We start from the raw sequence: 22482 nt of genomic DNA, 5'->3' as shown, positions 1-22482 counted from the left end.
TTCCTCAAGTGGGTCTTATGTGAGGGTGCTCCCTGCCCTGTGAGCCTCCCTAGCCACCCCACATGCACCATCTGAGCTGGCTGCCAGACATGAAGTTGGTCCATCTCTGAACCTCACTCAGGAAACAGCTGTAACTGGTTGTGCGCCACACCCTCGTTAACCTCCTCTTGGCCATCCACCATAGCAGGAGAAGGAAGCTGGATATGGGATTACTCTGCGACTGTGGGGCCTACTTCTGGTCTTCCCTCAAGTCACATCTCCAGGCAGAGTTCCTTTTGGCTGTGTCCACTGGCTCTCTGGACACCTTCAAGGAGCAGTGGGTGCTGTCCAAGGTTCTCTGCTGGGTGTCCCCCTCTGGATCCCTGATTTTTAACCTGTGACCCTCACTCCTGTCCCTGTTTTTCATTTGTTGTCCCTTGAACTTATTTGATGTCTAGTGGCTCCTCCCCCTCAGGCTAAGGGAAGAGGCCTTTAGATGTGGCAGGCTTCTGCCCACCCATCCCCAGTCCTTCAATAGGTGCTCCTGTTCCTACTTGATTTCCTGGTGTCTGATTTGTGCTTCTGACCAGTTTGTCTCCTGCTTATGATCTCCTGGTATGCTGACCCAGGTGACCCCTGTCTTGTGACTGTGAACTCTGGCTCTGACTACTAGTTCTGGCTGTCCACGACTTGTGCCATCTGTCATGACAAGAACTTACCTTGCAACCTAGAACCAACTCAAAAGATAAAGGAATGAGGGAACTTTAAAAAGTTTATGTATACTATTATTTTATAATTTATATTTCATATTCTGTAAGATAAAGAACTAGATCTTCAGCTGGTGAAATTTGGTGTCATACCACTGAGGTCAGTGACTCTATGCTTATTTGTACCAACCAAGAATCTGGCCTTCAGAATATGATGGCTAAAGTTTGCCTTTAGTTGTTTACACAGCATTTTTTTTTAAAACGGAGATTTTTCTTCTCCTTTTGCAGCAGCTAGTTACATTGGAATTGATCCAGTGCCCACTGAAGTCCATTGCTTTCAATGGACATTGGGTTGAGTGCATTGTTCATGAGCTATGCATCTTCTTCTGAATAACCAGGTTTTGGTAATTGCTGAAGCCAGGATACTGGTTTATCAATCATTCCAGTAAGAACTGTGCTTGAGGTCTGAAAGCAGAGTTTGACAGCTAGGCAACATTTTGAAAGGTTATTGTTATACCGAGCAATGTGCTCTTCTGTAGCTCATGTACATAACAGGAGAGCTTTAATAAATTCCATAGACTGGGATTGTCTGGATATGTGGAACAAGATCTGCATGTTTCTGTGTAAGAATTGCTATAAAGGATGGAAATATGATTTGAGTAAACTGAGATTTTTTTTCTCATTAGATTTGCTGGTTTTCGGTTGTCTTACAGGATTGTAGGATGCAAATATCAATATATTTTTTCTCCTGATTATGATCCCATTAATGTACATGACCATTATAAACTATACACATTTTCCAGATACCATATTTACCATTGTCAATGGCAACTGAAGTTTGCAATCAGCATCTCTAGTAATTTAAGAAAGGTAGTACACTGTTATGTACAGAAAAACAGGAGGAAATGTACAAAATGCACCTCCAGAAACTCTTGTTAAATAAAGAGATTTGGAACTAGTACAGTATAAATCTGGTGTAATTTTTAGGACATATTTACTATAGTCTTTCAGGTAAGTATGACATAATTCCTTCAACTAATGCTAATGGGCATCTTTATAAACTATGGTTTGTCTCTGATTTTAAATGGTCTTCTAGACTATGTAGGGAATCTATTATCCTTATGAAGGTTTTATCTTCCAGTGTCACAAAACTTGTTTTATGTATTCACCCTCCTCTGACAAAACAAAAAAGGAACATGTACTACATCAGTCATCCTGGGCCAGACTGAGGCTGTAGCAAAGTGACGACTCACCAGTGCGGCACCTCCTGGAGCACCCACTGGAGTTCTGGGAGAGGGGATATCTAAACAATAGGGAAATCTGAGGGGTCAGCACTCATCTCAGGGGCTAGGCAGTTAGACTGTGCGGTCTCGGCTTTCAGGAGGGAGTGATGGAGGATCTGCACCCCAAGAGTGTGCCTAGAGACCCCAAGCCAAGGGCAGTGCATGCACTCTGTTTAGACTCTAGAGATTTAAAGCACATGGGGATTCAGCATTTGGATCTCCCCACAGCACTTTAGTGAGTGTCCTGGGTGGGGGACAGCTCAACTAAGTCTGTGACACCTTCATTAATTTCTTTCTGATTAGTTGATCCAAGGGGTGCATCTTGATAATAGTCTATGTGCACCCCTAAGTGCAGGGGCTGCAATTCTGGCTGGCATTTACTTGGGCTCTGCTAAGGGTGGAGGCTTCTTATGTTCTCCCCAATACTGTGCAGCCATGTAAGGGATAATTGCCATCAAATCCACAATTTAGAATATCACCATCCAACTCAATCCATGGCTGGAGTCCTCAAACATAGCCACAGAACAATTGGAATGACCACTGCCAATGGAAGGAAGCTAAAGAGAAATCTTGTGATGGAAATGATGGTGTGCATAGCCAGAAGCAATAGTGAGTGCAACAAAGAGTGGTACTCACTTCAGCAAAACTCTCCCAGCTGACTGTGGCAGGTAAGTCTCAGTTGGTGGTACGTGGCAAATAAAAATAGTACCCAGCTTAACTATGAGGAGGCAGCCGTCCTTATGTTTTGGGGCACCCAGCATTTTCAAAAGCAGATGGCCCGTTTGTATATATCAGACCCCTGGTGCCTCCACTTCCTCATTAGGTAAAATAAATGAAGAACACACTGAGTGGTGCCACCTGCCAAAACTTTGGTTTAAAGTGACGTGTGCAGCACCACAGAAGAAGACTGTAGCAGAGGCAAGGGTAGAACTGAGGTCTGGATCCCCAAAGAGATTTAGGCAGTGCAACACCTAACTTTTAGGCACCTATAGAATCACTGCAACAACAATGGGATCCTCAAAGCCTGAGTTAAGCACCTAGTCTCCCTCTACAATGAATGTGGGGAGAGCGGTGCCTTAGAATGTATTCCACAAAGGCCAGCATGCTACCTAAGTGAGGCCAATGGGCCATGCCAATGACAGGGGTGTATCCTAAGCCTTGCCCCTGTTGCAGAGTTTAGTGACTAAGTGTGGGCTGCAGGAAGGCACCTGTTTTTCCTAGAGATACACGAATGGGACCCCCTCTCCTGGAGTCAGGCACTCAAGTTGTTTCTCATAAAAAAGAATAAGGAAGGCACTTAACACTACACAAAACAGGCTAGGGATAGGGATGAGTTGAGGTGGCCCTCCCTTAAACCTTTAGCCCAGTGGTTAGGATACTCATCTAGCATCTAGGAGGTCCTGCTTCAATTCCCCTCTCTGCCAAAGAAAGGATTTCAACAGGGTTCGACCACCTCTCAGGTAAGTACCCTGGCCATTGGCCTACAGAGTGATTCTTTCTCTCTCTGGACCAATTCCTATTCAGTTATTTAAAGCTGAATAACTTCAAAAAGAGAGACTGAGGGCTTGTCTACACTTACATTTTAAAGCGCTCTAACTTGCTGGCTCATGGCTGTGAAAAATCACCCCCCTGAGAGCAGCAAGTCTGAGCTCTTTAAAGCGCTAGTTTAGACAGGCTCCGGGCGCTGGGAGTCGCACTCCAACCCCCTCATGGAGGTGGATCTCCAGGAGCGCTGGGAGACCTCTCTCCCAGCGCTCGCACCGACCATACTCGCACTTCAAAGCGCTGCCGTGGGAGTGCTCCCAAAGCAGCGCCTTGAAGTTTCTTGTGTAGACATAGCCTGAGAGAGACCCGCATCAGAGTAGCCCAGAGTGTGGATGCCCAGAGGCAGAGACATAGGTGTCTGAGGGAACTTTTACACTGAAAACTCTAAACGCTGAGTGAATGTAGGCACCTACAGGATTCAGTAGCGGCTGGGTGAGGTTTCTGTGTATCACAGTGGTGCCTAAAACTGGGACATAGGCACCTCAGCAGGGCCTGCTCCAGGCACCAGTGAACCAAGCGGGTGCCTGGGGAGGCCAATGTAAAGGGGCGGCAGGACAGCAGCGGCAGTGGTGGGAATTCGGTGGCCGCTCCATCACAGTGCTTTTTGTGCTCGGTGGCAATTCGGACGTGACTCTTCTTCGGTTGCTGGCGGCAAAAACGCTGTAGCCGGCCCTACACTTCAGCCAGATGTTTAGGTGCCTGTATACCTTTCTAGATCTGGGCCCGAGTTCTCCTGTCTTAGCCTTCCTCTTCCTGTAATCCTCTTTCTTCTTTTCACACTTTCCACCATTCTTGAAGAAATGAGGCAGGAGTTCTATGAACAGCCTCATTCACTGCATAATTCCGATTCATTCTCCTGAGCACTGAATGAGGCAAAGGTCCTATGGAAAAAACAATATGTGATAATACAATTAAAGGCTGTATAATGATATGTACGTACAAGGGGGCTCTGTTACAGTTGCATAGGCAACCTTAATTCTTGCATTTCCTAATTGTCAGTTGACTTTGCAACCTTAACGTTCTCTTAATGCTGTTTTTGAAAATGTGTTTTCCTAGGTTTTTGTAAAAGGAAAGCAGGTTAAAACAAATTTTATTATGTACAAATGTAGCCATACACCATTATTCATTGTCAGTGGGGTTTGAACCCTGAATCTTCACACTGTAACACAGCTTGAGCCACAGGACTAACTATGTTAACTAGCAGGAAGAGAATGGTGTTATTCCAGGGGAGGAATGGGATGTTAGGGCCTTGTACTGGTTCTTGGAGGTGTTCAGCAGGGGTCTGGCCTGGCCATTTCTCTCTACTACCCCTGAGGAGGTGAGGGAACTCCTTTCCCATGTGGTGCCCCCACTGGGGGTGGGGGTGGGCTACTGGGCCATATGATATGTCTGAGGGGCAGGCTTGCCAGGGAGAGTGTGGCCTACCTCTGTCTCCCACACCTACCTGTCTGGAGAGTCGATCTTTTTGCGGGGTTGAGTGTAGTGTGCACTACTGCTGCTTTGATGGTAGTTTGGTCCAGGCTTTAGATTAGAATGTTTATGTTCAGTTATTATTTTGGCATGCAATCAGTGTTTTTGCTGACAACACAGGGGAAGGGAATGGCAATTTTCAAAAGTTTGTATCTCAGCCAAACTCTAATGAAACTTCAGGGGCAAAGAAAAGGCACTTCTGCAGCCTCAGGGCTTTCTCCCTACTGAATTTGAAAGGTCTGCTGTAAACAATGGACATATTAAGAGCTTCCCAGAAAGGTCATGAGAATCTTTTTATACTGGAAAGTATCAGGCAACCCAAATATATGCCAGCTCCCTTATAATATATATACATACCAGCATATGATGTTAGTGGTAGAGGACTTTCACAATTGCTCAGTCGACTAAGATTTCCTACTAAGATGCCTTTCTCTTTCTCTTCTAGTGTTTTTTGCTTCTCTAAGACAGGAATTTATCAGTAATTCAGATTTATTTAGTGTGTTGGAATAGTTAAATACTGTATCATGATGGCACTGAACAGTTGCAATCTGTCACAGTAAGAGTCTAATGGTGTAGGTATGAAGAGGGTTTAATGGGAGAATTTCTGTTCTAGCCTTAGAGTAGTTGTCTTTTTGTCAGGGAAATCAGAACCCTTCAGTCTTTCAGGAAGAGATCTGTGCTATGGCCTCTGATCCTAGAAACACTCGTGAGTAAGGTGATCAGACAGCAAGTATGAAAAATCGGGACAGAGTGTGGGGGGTAATAGGTGCCCATATAAGAAAAAGCCCTGAATATCGGGACTGTCCCTATAAAATCGGAACATCTGGTCATCCTACTCATGAGTAACTTTATGGACATGTGAATTCTCATTCAGTTCATTGGAGCTATTCATTTGCAGAGTCACTCCCATGCTTTAGTGTTTGCAGGCTGAAGCTTACGTCTGTAATCCCTCCAAAGATTAAATGAAGTTTGCCAAGGGATTTAGGGAAGAGCATAGAATGTATTTATGCTTTTTCTTTGTATATTTCACCAACAAGAACCTTATGAAGCCATGTGATTAGCCTCCTAGGACTAACTTTGAATCTCTGCATTGGAGAACTTATTTTAAATTAATAAGCTGCTTGGCCTGTTTGGATTTCCTGTTGACTTTTAAAAGCAAGATGTGCACAAGCCAAGCCACCCAAAGTAAATAAATTAAATTTTTAAAAGATGTATTAATGTCATGTTTCAGTTAGCACCAGTACCAGCCTTTCAATTTAACCACATGAGCTACTGAATATTTACTACAGAGGAAGAAAGTCCATCTCTAAAAGAAACAAGAAATTATAAAAAGAGCAACTATACTTCATGTTCACTTGGGGAACAAGCTGTAACTTCTGCAGATATTTCAGATAACTAACATCTGCTGAAAGACAATTAAAGGCCTAATTCAATGCTAGTTGGAGTCAATGGGACTTTTCCCATCATTGCATAGAAAAGGGGAATTTGCAATAAAGTGATATCTTCTTACCTTCGTACCTATTTCATTTTCTCAGCTGTCTTCAAAAATATTTTGTACATCCTGTAAGTTTAAAATGGTGCAATTAGGCAACCTATATTGGGGAAAAAAACTGTCCTTTTAGAATATTTAATAGGCAATCATGAGAGGTTCCTACTTCCCTTTCAGAAAAAAACCCTTTGCGACTGGCCTGCATGCCAAAGTCTACACCTAAAGAAAATGTTTGGAAAATGGGAGCTGCGGGAAGCGGTGCGGGCTGGTGACCACTTCCCACAGCTCCTGTTGGCCGGGAACGGCGAACCGCAGCCACTGGGATCTGTGAGTGGCCGTACTTGCGGATGCTCAGGTAAACAAAGTGTCTCGCAGCCCTCCAGGGGCTTACCCTGAACAAGCCGCGAACCAAGTTTGGGAACCCCTGCTGTAATGTAATGCAAATGAGCATAAACAATTATTATATAACGTGGCATTGGATTAAAGGGGAAACTAAAACTTATTTACTAATTAAGTTGTATTTGATCCCATGAGGAATAAATAGTTTAGTGAAAACTGAATGTGATTTATTAGCTGAGGGAGTGCTAGCATGATGATGTTATATGGCACAATGTCTGCATTTGCTGTGTGGGTGTAGATGATTCATATATTGATAATCTATGATAAGATGATAGATTCTGTGGAGAAATACTGACTTGAAATACATTGCCTCAAAGGCAAGGAAAATGTGATCCCTACAGAGTACAATAGAGTGAATTTGGAATTGTTTTCCTTTTGTATCATGAAAGATTAAGGCTCTGGTTCCTAACCTTTCTGTAACCCTTTACCAGTTAATCAAAAATCCCATCTATCGGTACGTCTACACTGCACACCACTGGCGGCAGCATGTAGAGTATGTGTATCTACACACTGCAGTGAAAAGCAAGCTCTGTCCATACTGAAACATGTAGCTCTGGCAGGGAGAAGTAGTGGGACACTACACTACATTACATTGCTAAGAATAGCAGTGTAGACAGGGGAGGTGCTGCCTGGGCATGTAGAGAGCCATGTAGGGGACATACCCTGAGGTTCTAGCATGTCTTTACTCTACTCACCTGAGCAGCGCCTCACCGTCTACACTACTATTTATACCTGTTCTAGGGGTGTATGCAGCATATGTACTCTACATGGCACCATAAGGAATGTGCAGTGTAGACATACCCTGTATCATCTGGGGCCACCCTCTCACATTCAACTATGTGAAATCTAACCTACAATGGACCTTGAGCTGCTCCAAACCCCTATCTTGAAACCTTACAGGACTGAAGTTTAGAGCAACCCCAGTAATAGTGTACATTAAATGGGGAATGGACAGCTGTGGCATGCTGGAGTAGTGGTAGGGAGTGTGGATCCACTAAGAGGCAGAGCACCTAAGAGACAGGCACTGCAATGGTGATTCTAAGACCTTGTCTACACTATACAATTAGGTCAATGTAAGCTGCCTTACGTTAACCTAATTATGTCAGTGTAAACACTACAGCCTTGTCCTGCTGATGTAAGTGCCCTACTACACTAACATAAGTCCTCCTCCACGAGAGCCATAGAGCTTATGTCAGTATAGTAAGGGCAACACAGTGTCTGTGTAGACACTGCATTACTTACACTGGTTGTTGGCTGTCTTGTCAATTTCAGCGCTTCAGCATGGAGCGCTGAAATTGAAAAGAAAGCCAGGCAGCTAGAGCTCGGCTGACCCCGGCTCACACTCGGCTGACCCCGGCTCATGCTGGAGTAGTGGTAGGGAGCTGTGGATCCACTAAGAGGCAGAGCACCTAAGAGACAGGCACTGCAATGGTGATTCTAAGACCTTGTCTACACTATAGACACTATAGATAGGGAGTGATGGCTAGATCCACAAAAGTGAGGGCTAGACTTAGGGCATGTCTATACTACAGATTAAAGTCAACCTATGTTAGGTTGACTTACAGCCACTGCAGTAATTACTGTGGTGGTTCATGTCCACACTCTCCTCCTTCTGTCAGTGGTGTGAATCCTCACCTGGAGCATTTCCACCAACTGAAGAAGGTCAGTGTGGGGGGTCCAAGAGCCAGGGCTCTCAGTCCTGTGCAGCTCCTCGCCAGGAGCCCAGTTTCCGCTGGGCTTCTTGCCTCCCTGTTCCTCACTGGGAGCCGGGGGAAGCCGCCCAGGCTTCTCACCTTCTGAGTGGGGAGTCAGGTGCATAGCCCGGCTGGGAGTGTGAGCTGGGGTCAGCCGAGCTCTAGCTGCCTGGCTTTCTTTTCAATTTCAGCGCTCCATGCTGAAGCGCTGAAATTGACAAGACAGCCAACAACCAGTGTAAGTAATGCAGTGTCTACACAGACACTGTGTTGCCCTTACTATACTGACATAAGCTCTATGGCTCTCGTGGAGGAGGACTTATGTTAGTGTAGTAGGGCACTTACATCAGCAGGACAAGGCTGTAGTGTTTACACTGACATAATTAGGTTAACGTAAGGCAGCTTACATTGACCTAATTGTATAGTGTAGACAAGGTCTTAGAATCACCATTGCAGTGCCTGTCTCTTAGGTGCTCTGCCTCTTAGTGGATCCACAGCCCAGAGATAGGAGCCTAACTGCTACTTTAGACACCTGCCCCACTGAGCTCCTGCTGACCCCTGTAGGCACTTAAAGTTGCTAAAGCACCTAATTTTCTGCTGCTTGGCCTAGCTCATACCAAAGCCCCTGAAAGATCTGTGACACGCTGGCACCCCACATTCACCACTGTCATAGAATTATGATATGTTTTGTACAAAGTATTCTTTGTGAGGTCTTATTCTAAAAGTCTTGAACTGTTGAACATTAATATCCTGTTGGATTGTATGTGTTATCATTGTGTGTGAAGTTATGTAGTTTTGCTATTCATGTGTTACTGAAAGATGTTGTGAAGTTGGAAACACCCATAACTAGCCTTTCAGGTACAACAATGAAGAAGCTAGACAGTGCTAATGGCCCATTAACAAAGACAATGGACCATGGAAGAGCTTATCCTCCCCTGTGAACGTTTCACCCAGCCTATGAATAATGGCTACTATGACTCAGCGTGGCATGCAAGAGGTTGTGACCGGATCACATGATACCGAACACCATTTTGGTACCTGTACTTTTTCACAAACTGGGCTGGGAACCTGGCTTGGAACACAGGGGCTCCTGCCATATGGAAAAACTATATAAGGGGGAAGTGACGACTAGGACTCACTGCCCACACCAGAGAACACCTGGAAAAACCTGAGGAACAAAGACTGAACTGGGGGTAGTGCTGGTCCCAGGCTAAAGGGATTTCTAGCCTGTGTATGGAAGCTTGATGGACTGCTTGTACTATCTAACAGGATGAAACACTGATTCAAATTCTGTGGAGCATATTAGGCTTAGAATGTGTTTTTGTTTATTTCCGAGATAATGATCTGTCGCTATCACTTACAATCACTTAAAATCTATCTGTAGTTAAAAAACTCATTTTATGTTTTATCTTAACCAGTTTTTGAGTGATGTATTTGGGGAAATCTCAGCTCCTTTAACAAAGGCTTGGTGCATATCTTCCCCACATCGAGTGGGGAGCAACCTGGTTTAATGAGCTTGCACCATACAGACCCTGTGCAGTGCAAGATGCTATAATTCTGGGTTTGTACTCCAGTAGGGGTGCAAGGCTGGGGAGCTAGGAAATTGGCTGGTGCCTTTATTGTTGGTCCATGAGTGGCTTAGGTAAAGCACTTAGGTGACTCAGTTGGGTGTGTGGCACCACCTGCTGTCATGTTTGGTAATCAGAGGGTCCGGAGGGGGCTGGCCATAAGTCATCAGCAGAGCAGGAGGAGAGGCCAACCCAGCTGAATAGTTAGGGGTCACAGCAGTTCCAATGGCTTCCAGGCTGGACAACCTGTCACAGGATTTTCAAACTAGTCATTGCCCTGACTATCTTATCTGGGGAGCCCAATCCAGTAGTTGTGTTGAGAGGCCACCAATTGGATTGTATGCTGCACAAAATGTGGTCACCAGCGGTACCTCCCTTGCAACTTTTAGTCTAGTGGATTGAGCACTCACCCAGGATGTGAGATACCCAAATTCAATCCCCCACTCTCAGGCTCTTCTGATGAAGCTGTTCCAAAAGGAGACATGGAGAGTTGCCTCCCTAGAATACCTCATAGACCTGTGGTGAGAGCACACTCCTGGGCAGTAGGAGACTTGTAATCAAGTACCTGCTCTGAGGCAAGCAGAGTGAGGACTAAATCTGGGTGAGTGTTGTAACTCCTGGGCTATCAATTATAAGTGGTAGAAGGTGCCATCTCCTCTCGTTTTGCAAAAACAAACACTGACCTGTCTTAGGCAGGTAACTCCAGGAGAGGCAGCAAGTGAAAGGAGGTGCCTAAATCCCTTTGAGGGGCAGGGCTTAAGCCACACCCCTCTCCTCAGCATTTCCTATTGTCTATCTTAGGTGGTTTCCCACTCAGTTTGCTGGCTTTGTGGATCCCATCCTTAGGTGCCTAATTCTTTCCAGCTGGCCAAAAGCTGACACGAAGGTGTTGGTGGTTTTCCAGTGTGAGGCTACCACTGCTTTGGGAGAAATAACTGAAATGCAAAGCTTTACAATGACATTTCTAATAAACTGGCTGAGTTGGGAATCAAATCTACTGGACTGCAATGTTGGGAGAAGATCAAGGGGATTAAGAGGACTTATTGAAATATGAAGGACCATAATTCCCAGTTCAGTAATTCCATGCTGGCATGCCTGTTGTATGATGAGTTGGATCATCTCATTAGCAGCACCCTACCAGGCACAGACCCAGAATTTACTCCGGACAGTAAAAGGACTCCAGGCAGGGTTGTGGGTAGGGTGGACAGTGGGGCTCACAGAGAGCAGGCAACAAGTGAGATGGGGGAGTCTCTAAGGTGCCACATGTACTCCTTTTCTTAGTGGGGAAGAGTGACATTCAACAGTCTGTAAATAGCTGAAGCGTTTAAGCAGTGAGTAATAAGGATTATTTAGCGTCTGGTAGTGAAAGAGGGGAAAACCCTGGTGATGAAATGGAATTAAGACCAGGAAAATTTCAACTGAATATATGCATGGGTGGTGGGTATAATAGGCCAGGGGAGGCTTAGCCTCCCCTAGCACAGCTTCTGCCCCCAGACCACAATTGCGGGTTTGGCAGGGGAAATTTTTGATTTTTATTATGCGCCATGCAGGTTCCAGGGCAGCTGAGGCAATGGTATGTGCTACTCAGCTTCCTGGGTTACTTAGTAATCTCCCTGGACTCCAGGGAGATTACTGTTGAACCCGGGAAGCTAAGTAACACATACTGCCTCCTCAGCAGCCCCAGAACCTGCATGTCGCATATCAAAAGCTCAGGCTCTTTTTCCGGAAGAGAGAAGAAAAGAAGAGGTTTTGAATATTCCTGTGGGGTGGCTTGGGGTCTATGGAGGGGAGGCATGGCTGTGGTGGCTCAGGTGTCGTGGCACAAACTGCACTAGACCAGCTCCAGCTGGCCCGGGGCTCCTGTGACTGCGTGGGGTGGTACAGTTAGGGGGGGCTCGGGGCTCCAGCCCCAGAGGGGGACTCATGGCTATGGCTATGGCCATGGCGGGGGAGGTGGGGAGGAAGGAGTGGAGCAGCGGGCTAGCCTCCCTGAAGTATGACTCCACTCACTGCCTATGAATATGTGTAAAATCTTTGTCACAGTGAGATCTATGAGTCTGTGAAGTTACCTCCCAAAGAAAATGGTGAAAGCTCCATTGGTTGGCACATTTAAAGATCGATTGGACAAAAAACGTAAATTACTTAAATAGGGAAAAGTCCTACACTGGACAGGCTAATGGGTCTTTTTCAGCTGTAGATTGTGCAAGTAATAGTATAATACAAATGGTCCAAAAGAGAAAACGACTCTGTCTCTCTCTCTCTCTCTCTTACACCCTCCCCCATCATTTCTCTTCACTCTTTTCTGATTTTTTTTCCTTTGGGGCACAAGAATGCAAAATCAGGATTTTAATGGCACGTTCATGGCCAAGATCTATGAGATCATGAAAATAAATCAGGCTGGTACACTACAATTTACAACCTCCTTGAAGCTATATTGGGAAGATATTTTAAATTATCTGGCTGGCATGCCTTGTTCCTGTACTGCAGGAATGAGCTCATTAGCCTCTGTCCATACTACAATCAAATAGAAGCTCATCAGGGTGAGGACTATTATGTACAGTGTCAAGCAAAATGTTGGTGTGCCACAAATTGATCAATACATAGTTAACTCTGCAACTGTCTCCTGACCCTGTTACAATTGGTAGTGTGGACAATACTGTAATCAGGTAATGTAACCATGTTGAAGTCATGTCTGACTCATAAAACTGGTAATGGAACATGGATAAAGTCTTGTCCACACAACAAATCAGCATTATGTTGCAACCAGGTCAGCTGATATAGTTGTATAGTGTAGACAAGACCTTTATATTTTGGTTGTCCAAGTCTGCTACGTTTATTTCAGATGGAAAAGACCTTGTATAAATTGGGTGAGGTAATATCTTTTAGTGGATCAAATTCTGTTGGTGAGAGAGACAAATTTATGAGTTACACAGAGCTCTTCCCCAGGTCTGAGAAAGGTACTGCGGTCTGGTCTACACTACAGACCTATAACGGTATAACTATGTCTCTGCGGGGTGTGAAAAACCCACATTCCTGAGCGATGTAGTTATAACTACCTAACCCCGAATGTAGATAGTGCTATGTTGACGGGAGAGCCTCTCCTGCCAACATAGCTACCACCTCCTGGGGAGCTGGATTAGATATGCTGACAGGAGAGCTCTCTCCCATCGGTTAAGAGCATCTTCCTTCAAGTGCTGTATCGGTGTTGCTGTGCCAATACAACTTTTTAACTGTAATCTCGCCCTCAGCATGTCCCAGCTCAATGCAAGGTAGAACAGATAGTTTAACATAAGTAGTTAGTACATAGTCTAAGGGACCATTCAAGGTCAAGTGGCCAGTTAACACTTCTGTAGTCATAGGATAAAAAGGATGGGATAGTGGGTAATAAATTGTTGTAATAAGCCATAAATCCAGTGTCTTTATTAAGACTATGATTTTTAGTGTCTAGCAAAGTTATGAATTTAAGCTCCCAGGATCATCTTTGGAAAGTGTTGTGCAGGTTTCCTTCGAGGATGTGGACTAGTAGGTCAGATATAGTGTGATCACTTTGTGAAAAGTAAAAACAATGAGGAGTCCTTGTAGCATCTTAGAGACTAACAAATTTATTTGGGCATAAGCTTTCGTGGTCTAAAACCCACTTCATCGGATGTGAAAAGTGTTCACCCACAGGTGATGTGGTGTTTTTGTCTTTTATCATTTTCCTAAGAGAGTTCATTTGAGGGCACAGTGATTGGTTTCACCCACACAGTTGTTCTTGGGACATTTAGGGCACTGGATGAGGTATGCCCCTATTGTGATAGGCATGTGTAGGACCCATGGATCTTGAAAGATATGTTGTGGGAAGTGTTGATTGTTGTAGCAGTGGAGATATGTCTGCAGGTTTTGCACCTGTTGTTTTGGCAAGATCTGGTACCACATTCAATTGGTGTGTCTTGGGGAGCTTGCTTCTGATGATGAGGTTGGGGGATTGTTTGAAGTGCAGAAGAAATATTACCTCACCCACCTTGTCTCTCTATTATCCTGGGACCGACATGGCTACAACCACATTGCATACTTGTATAAGTTGGCAGTCCTAGCCAGCAAAATACTTCACATTTTTCTGTGATGACTCAACCTCTTTCATTAGGGTACAATATGACCTCAATAATTCTTTAAACCATTTGTTTAGCAGTAGTGAAATTGCATACCTGCCACTTACTTCTCTTTGGGAGGCCTCACTAAGGCCTCAAAGTACAATATTCTCTGAGGTCTGTGCAGGAGGGAGGCTAATTTAAAAGAGACTATTTTGTTAGTACTGAATGTCTGCAATTATGAATAACTCTCTTATTTCCATTTGTAAGATACTTTCAGAAATCTGATTCACGGAGATAATCTTCAGAACAGGATGACCTGGCACTTCCCACACCTACAGAAGTTCTAGAGCTCACAGCCTGGTGCTCTTCTTAGGAAAAAAGTTTTGAAAAACTGGTTGAAATATGTTTTGTACAGTGATATTATCTGAATGGAAAACTACAGGCCCAGATTCCTTAAGTTATGACTTCATGGGGCTCGTTCACAACTGTCCAAGAGCCTGTTTTACTCTAATAAAGGGGTAAGTGTGCTCCTTGTCTCCTGAGTGTGGAGACATAATTGTGAGAAAAACTGAGATATGTGTTTTGTCATTATACTGGACATGGTTTTCAGTTTCAGAATATGAATCTTTCCCTTCCTTAATTTTTTCTCTCACACTCAGACGGGCTAGATTTAGGGGCAGGCAACTCAAACGACTGTCTGGGGTGCTGGACTTGGGGTGCTGTTTTTGTTGTTAGTGACAAAAGTGCAAATAGAATGTTTGAAGTAAAATGTTTCATTTTACGGCCTACTCCAAATGGTTGGAAGTTGAGGCCAGACTCAAGTGGAATAAATGCAGATGCAGAAAACCAGCACATTATTAATGTAGAAACACAGCACTGGAGAAATGTGCTCGAGTGTCTGACCTCAGAATATACATATTTCAAGCATGTATTACACTGTGAGCCTCTAGCTGGACATGCCTACATTGGTGGAAACATCATTTCTTGAAGTATGACTTTTTCTACATCTTGTTCATGTAGGCTGGAATTTATCCCTCTTAGCCCGGGAGTTCTCACTCGTTGCCTCATGGGTTTTATGATAATGACTTTTAACACTCAAGTATCTGTTTATATCTTTTAATATTGTATGCAGTGTTTTTGTTCCTGTGTTGGTCCCAGAGTATGAGAGAGAAAAGGTGAGTGATGTAATATTTTTATTGGACCAACTTCTGAAATAGACAAGTTTTTGAGCTTACAGAGCTTTTCCTCAGGTCAGACGTTGTGTGTATACCTGTGTGTGTGTGTGAGAGTGTGTATGTAAAGTGTGTGAAAGTATATAAGGGTTGTGTGTGTATATATGTGTGTGTGCAAAGTATGTATGTATATCTGCATGTGTGAGGTCCATGGGTATATATAAAAGGGGTGTGTGTGTGTCTATGTAAACAAGTGTAAGGACTGTGTGTGTATACCCATGGGGGTGTACAAGGTGTGTGTGTGTGTGTGTCTATGTATATATGTGTGTACAGGCTGTGTGTGTGAGGGGATGTGGGAGATGTTTAAGGGGTATGTGTATGGGCTGCGTGTGTGAAGGGTGTGGGGGTGTATAAGGTGTGTGTGTGTGTGAGGGGGTGAGGAAGTATAAGTGTGTGTGTGTGTGTGTACAGGCTGTGTGTGTGAGGGGGTAGGGGGTGTATGACGGGTTCAGTCACAGAGACCCCCTTGGGACTGTCACCTGATGTACTGAAACTACCTCTGAGCCCATTTTCCCTGCCAGCGTGGGACTCCAGAACCCTGCCTTGTTGAGCCAGACACACTAGCCTGCTGGTCTGGTCCATGCCCCCAAAGCTGCAGATTTAACTGAAAACAGCTCAGCAGGTTACCTATCTCCAGCACCCAGACACCCAGTTCCCAAAGGGATCCAAACCCCAAATAAATCCATTTTACTCTGTATAAAGCTTGTACTGGGTAAATTAATAAATTATCCACCCTCTATAACACTGATAGAGAGATATGAACAGCTGTTTGCTCCCCCCAGGTATTAATCACTTACTCTGGGTTTATTAATAAACGTGATTTTATTAAGTATAGAAAGTTGGGTTTAAGTGGTTTCAAGTAATAACAGACAGAACAAGTAAATCACCAAGCAAAATAAAGCAAAAATAGGCAAGTCTAAGCCTAATATATTAAGAAACGGATTACAGGTAATAGCTCACCCTCAGAGATGTTCCAATAAGCTTCTTTCACAGACTAGACTCCTTCCTAGTCTGGACCCAATCCTTTCCATGGTATAGTCTTTGTTAGTTCCAGCAGACATCTCAGGTGGTAAGCAGGGGTTTTATCATGACTGGTAGCCCCTTTTGTCCTGCTCCATCCTCTTTTATAGCTTTGGCACAAGGCAGGAATCTTTTGTCTCTCTGGGTCTCCACCTCTCCTTCTAAATGGAAAAGTACCAGATTTAAGATGGATTTCATGATCAGGTGACATGGTCACATGTCACTGTAAGACCCCTGGTATCCATTCTTCCTGCGCTGACCCACATGTATACAGGAAGGCTTGCAGGTAAATAAACCATTTACAACCAATTTTCCCAGTCAATGGGAGCCATCAAGATTTTAAACCACCATTAATGGCCCACACTTTGCATAATAACAATAGGACCTCAGAGTTATACTTCATATTTCTAGCTTCAGATACAAGAATGATACATGCATACAAATAGGAGGAATATATTCAGTAGGTTATAACCTTTGTTATGATACCTTACAAGAGACCTTTTGAATAAAGCATATTCCAGTTACATCATATTCACACTCATAAGCATAGTTCCATAAAACATATGGAGTGCAATGTCACAGGGTGTATAAAGGGGTGTTTGACTAATTTAGACTGTATTGTTATCTGTATACCTGTGCCTAGGATTAAATCTCTCTACAGTTGTAGCTGCTGTGAAAGATTTTTATCTGCTAACCCAGTAACCAGCCTGTCTCTGATATTTTCATGTATTGCTTTCCCCAAATCACAGTTTTCAGCCAATGTAGGCAGAATTCTTATAAAACATTCAACAACATCTTCCCCTGGGTCTTGAATTCTTTGGTGGAAACATGCTCTTTCATAAACCACATTTCTTTGAGAAATAAAGTATGCTTCAAAGATAGCAAGAACCCTTTCATAGTCATTTTTGTGACTATCCTCAGTAAAGTCAAAGGATTTAAAGATATGCTCTGCTAGCTTCCCCATAGCATAAATTAAAGAAAATACCTGTATATCTCCAGTTTTCTTTGTATATCTTGGTAACAATGCAAAATCTTGCAAAATACTGTTTCCAGTCTGTCCATTTTGAAAGTTCATCAAAGCTTAAGTTTTTTGGGGCATTGAAGAGTGGTATGTTGATCAGATCCTGCACTCTGGTTTTTTTTGTTCCTTTTGTCTGCAACCTTTGTTGCTATTTTTGTTGTCTTTCTATTCTTAGTTTACTCTGGACACTTATGTTCCTCTGTGCAAGATATGGACTGGCTACAGAGCTTGCTTACACACACTAGATATGTTCATCATAAGATCATTTAATGCTTTGTGAGGTATGGCTGAAGTTCGTTAAAATAAATGTTTTACACACAGCGCCACCTAGTCACTGAACAGTATAATAGGGTTTAACTTTCCATTACAACAGGGATCGGCAACCTTTGGCACATGGCCCATCAGGGAAATCCGCTGGTGGGCTGGGATGGTTTGTTTATCTGCAGCGTCTGCAGGTTCAGTTGATCGCAGCTTCCACTGGCTGCTGTTCGCCGTTCCAGGCCAATGGGGGCTGTGGGAAGTGGCATGGGCCAAAGGATGTGCTGGCTGTTGCTTCCCGCAGCTCCCATTGTCCTGGAATGGCGAACCGCAGCCAGTGGGAGCTGCGATCGGCCAAACCTGCAGATGCTTCAGGTAAACAAACCGTCCCAGCCCGCCAGCAGATTTCCCTGATGGGCCACGTGCCAAAGGTTGCCGATCCCTGCATTACAAGAATGATTATAGGAAATTTGTTGTTTGTAATGTTACCACAACTGTGTTGATCCCAGGATATGAGAGAGACAAGGGGCATGAGGTAATCTTTTTTATTGGACCAACTTCTATTGTTGGAAGGGAGAAGCTTTGACCTTCACAGAGCTCTTCCTCAGGTCTGGAGAACGTAACCAGAGTGTCCAAGCAAAATACCAGGTGGGACAGATGTTAAACATAATAAGTTGACACATGTTGTAGGACACTACTTGAAATGAAGTGGGGAATTAACACCTCTGCAGCCACAGGATAATGGAGGGATAGTAGGCAGCAGCATAATTGTTGTAATGAGCCATACAACCAGCGTCTCCATTAAATCCATGGCTTTTAGTGTCCAGCAGAGTTATGAATTTAAGTTGCCAGGCTCATCTAACAAAGTGGTCTTCTGCAACATGTGTGAACCCCTGATGCTTACAATCTGTCCCACCTTGTATTTAGTTTGGATACTGGTTACCTTTTCCAGACCTGAGAAAGAGCTCTGTGAGGGTCGAAAGCTTGTCCCTTCCACCATCAGAAGATATTACCTCACCTACCTTGTCTCTGTGGGTAATTAGATACTTCTGCCCAATAGTGCAACATTTTTTCTTAGGTAGTCAATGTTTGCATAGTGCTTTTATTTAAGAGATGCCTTTTACAATAATAGTGAACACATGATGTTGGCTAGAATAACAGGGCAGTTTTCAAATTGGATGATCATAAATACAATTTATGAATAAAAAGAGCTGTACTAGCACCATAACGACTAATTAGATAAAATTAAGTCTCCTCAGTAAGAGTCTATCATGCAAAATCTTTCTCACACTAGTAATCCCAGTTTAGTCAGTGGCACTAACTCACAGGTGAAATTCATCCCTGTGCAAAGGTGGGATTTAAGTGGAGCACAGGTGTTGTGCTGGTTCTCTCTGCACAGTGGTGTTTCACCACCACATGAGTAAGGCCTGTCCATGTGAATAAGCGTCTGTGGGATCAAACCCCAATTGATCCAGCAAATCTTGAAAAATTATCTTTCCAATAATGAATGAAATGATAGACTTCTAAAAAATAAAGCCAATATTCATTATAGGCATGATTACAGAGATTATGCACCTGACACACAAAAATAAGGTGACGTAGTTTCATGTTCACGTGCAGAAAAATGTATAAGGTTCCTATATAGTTGTATGCGGGGGAATGGTCCCGCTATCGTGGGGAACTTTCCTGGCTTTTGCACTACCCTGGTGAAGTGAGTTAGCGAAAGGATCTGAGTCCTTGCTCCCGCTTCCTTTACCCAGAGGTCTCCCTGCCCTTGAGGACTCCCTTTCCACTCTTCTGTCTGGCAGAGTCCTCATAACCCCAACAAGGCTGGGCCCAGGATTCCTGGGGGGCTCGACCCCCAATTCTGCTGCTGTCACCTAGGACAGGGGTTAGGGTGTCCCCACTCTGGGGTACTCTCTCTGGGCACTTCTCTGACTCACTGATCATTACATACAATTTAAAGCAAATGCAAGTTATTTAATCAACAATTAATTAAAAAAAAGAATAAGGAAAAATGGGTAAAGGTTAAAGGAAAACACATCACCCCGCTCTGTGGCAGGGAACATCACAAACAGTGTCTCTGGAACATCAGGGCAGCTCACAGTCTGTTCCTTGTAGGTCCAGGCCTTCTTCTCAGGCCCTGGCTGTGCTGCAGGGATGCTGCGGGTTGGACACTTGCTCTGGTGGTGGCCACATACCTCCAGGCTTTGGGTGGTGGGACCCTTCTTTCCAGCGTCAGCCCCCTGTCAGGTTAAGATTCGCCTCCCAGTCTGGCCTGCAAGGACCCTTGGCTGGGGTGTCTTTCTGCACTGGGCCCTTTGCCCAGGGTCCCCCCTTGGCTGGCCCCAGTTGCTCACCACACCTGGCTTCAGCTCCAGCCCCAGCTCCACTCTGCCTCAGCACTGATGCTGCTGGTCTGCCTCTTTTAGCAGCTTGGATTGACTTCCACATGGTCTTTCCATGTTGAACCCTCCCTGCATTCTCAGTGTTTCACTGATTCCATTAAGGATTATGTAGGCCTTACTTGGAGGCATTTCTGAAGTGGGACATATATTTCATTGGTCATTTTGGATCTTTGTGCAAGATCAGTACAAATTATTCCAAATCCTTCAGATTATATTTTCCCTATCTCTCTCAAAGTCTTTTCAAACAAGTTTCAAAAGACATTAATGTCTTCTCCTTTAAATCATGTATCTTGGCCTTTTTGTTTCTCATTTAACATAATCCTCTAAATAGAAAGTATTGCTCTGGGTTAACTCTGTATTTTCTACATTTAACAAAACTTTGAAACCTTTTGATCTGTATATCCCTCTGGGAAGTTTTCTTTCTATCCTCCTACCTCTTGGTCGGTTCTTAATGTTGTTGGTTACAGTCTGTCTATATATCAGAAAATGTACCGTAGGTTCTGAAGAGTTATTCAACTGCAATGAAATACTCCTTCTTTCTTGTTTTACTTGTTTCTGTGGGATTCACCCCCACAGGTGTCATAGCTAGTGATGGGTGAACATCAAAGACTGATATTCCAATATAAATCAAAAATTATCTAAACCTCATTTGGTCTGGAAAATAGGCTGAAAATCTTATGAGTTCAGTTTTTCTTACAAAGTTTTGCAGCATTTATTAGAATATTTATTAAAGGCAGATAATTCAGAAATGTGGGGTTCTTATGGAAAAGATGTAATGACCTAGCTTGTATATTTGACGATTATACCAGTCCTCATTTACATATTTTTGTCTTTTTTAGGAATAGTTGTTTTCATTTTCTACTGCTACCAGCTCCCACCACAGTATCAACTGCTCTATTACAGTGGTAGGAATGCTATAAATAAATACAATAAATAATTTTATGGGACATTTATGTCGCTTTAAGTCCTCATGAAATTGAAATATAAATACAAATTGAAGATAAACACTTGGGTTTTAAAGTATTATTTGCTGGGAATTGAAGATGGTCTCCAATATTAGAAACTCCTGCAGCCTCTAAAGGGAGTAGAATGACAAACCAGACACCATGGGGTAAAATGTGCTGTCTCAAGCAAACCAAAACCAGGGAGATCCAAGAAGAGAGCCATGTTAAATTCGCTAATGTTTCAAAAAGAAAAGGAGTACTTGTGGCACCTTAGAGACTAACCAATTTATTAGAGCATAAGCTTTCACGAAAGCTTATGCTCTAATAAATTGGTTAGTCTCTAAGGTGCCACAAGTACTCCTTTTCTTTTTGCGAATACAGACTAACACGGCTGTTACTCTGAAACCTGCTAATGTTTCAGATACACTCCACTGCCTTGAGTCACACTCAGGAAGGGAACTCCTTGTACTTTAGCACTCATGTGCTGACAGTTTTAAGGAACAGGGTTTGGCTATTTATGTTTCAATGAGACATTTCTGAGCTATGCCCATCCAGTCAGTCCTGTCAGTTTGTCCCTCATGGCCTAAGGTTTGTCTACAGGAGGAGTGATACACTGGTACAGGAATACCAGTGTACCATACTAGCAAAGTACTTCAAGTGTTTCACTTTGTATTGGTTCAGTAAAACGCCCCAGACCCTCCAGACAAAACAAGTTATACTGGCCAATACACAGTTTTGCCTGTATAACTGTGTCTGCACTAGGGCCTCTCCTGGTATAGCTATTGTGACAGATTCCCCCCAGGGTGCCACCTGGAACTGGGGTACCACTGAGCCCCTCCACCCACCAGCCTGGGCTCCCTTTTACACTGTCCTGCTGTGACAATCTGCCACATCCACTCCAGGCTCCAGCCAGCACTTTCACCAGCACATACAAGTAGGGACACACCTAGCTGCAGTTACATGCAGACACTCTGATCAGCCCCGCATGGGGAGGCTCCAGATATGGCACCTCCCAGTTCCTAAGGCATGCACCCCCTCTGGAGTATAAACCCCAAATTATACCATTTTATGCTGCACAGGGAACTGTACAGAGTAAGCTCATAAAATTTGCTCCCTCTCAGTGTGAAGAGAAATATGTGACAGCCTTTTGCCCCTGAGTTATGATTCCCATACACTGGTTTTAGATAAAGCAAAACCAAGTTTATTAACTACAAAAGACAGATTTTAAGTGATTATAAGGGAAAGCAAACAGATCAAAGCAGATTACCTAGCAAAAAAAATGCAAACTAAGCTTAATATACTACATAGATCGGATATGAATAACAAAATCTCACCCTAAGTGATTCCTAAGATTCTTAAGGGGCACGCTGCACTTGCTTACAGCTTGGAATC

This window comes from Lepidochelys kempii, chromosome 1 (genome assembly GCF_965140285.1).
Source record: "Lepidochelys kempii isolate rLepKem1 chromosome 1, rLepKem1.hap1, whole genome shotgun sequence".
In the NCBI taxonomy this organism is placed as follows: Eukaryota; Metazoa; Chordata; order Testudines; family Cheloniidae; genus Lepidochelys; species Lepidochelys kempii.
The sequence above is the reverse complement of the archived record's forward strand: the minus strand, read 5'-3'. Positions refer to the sequence as shown.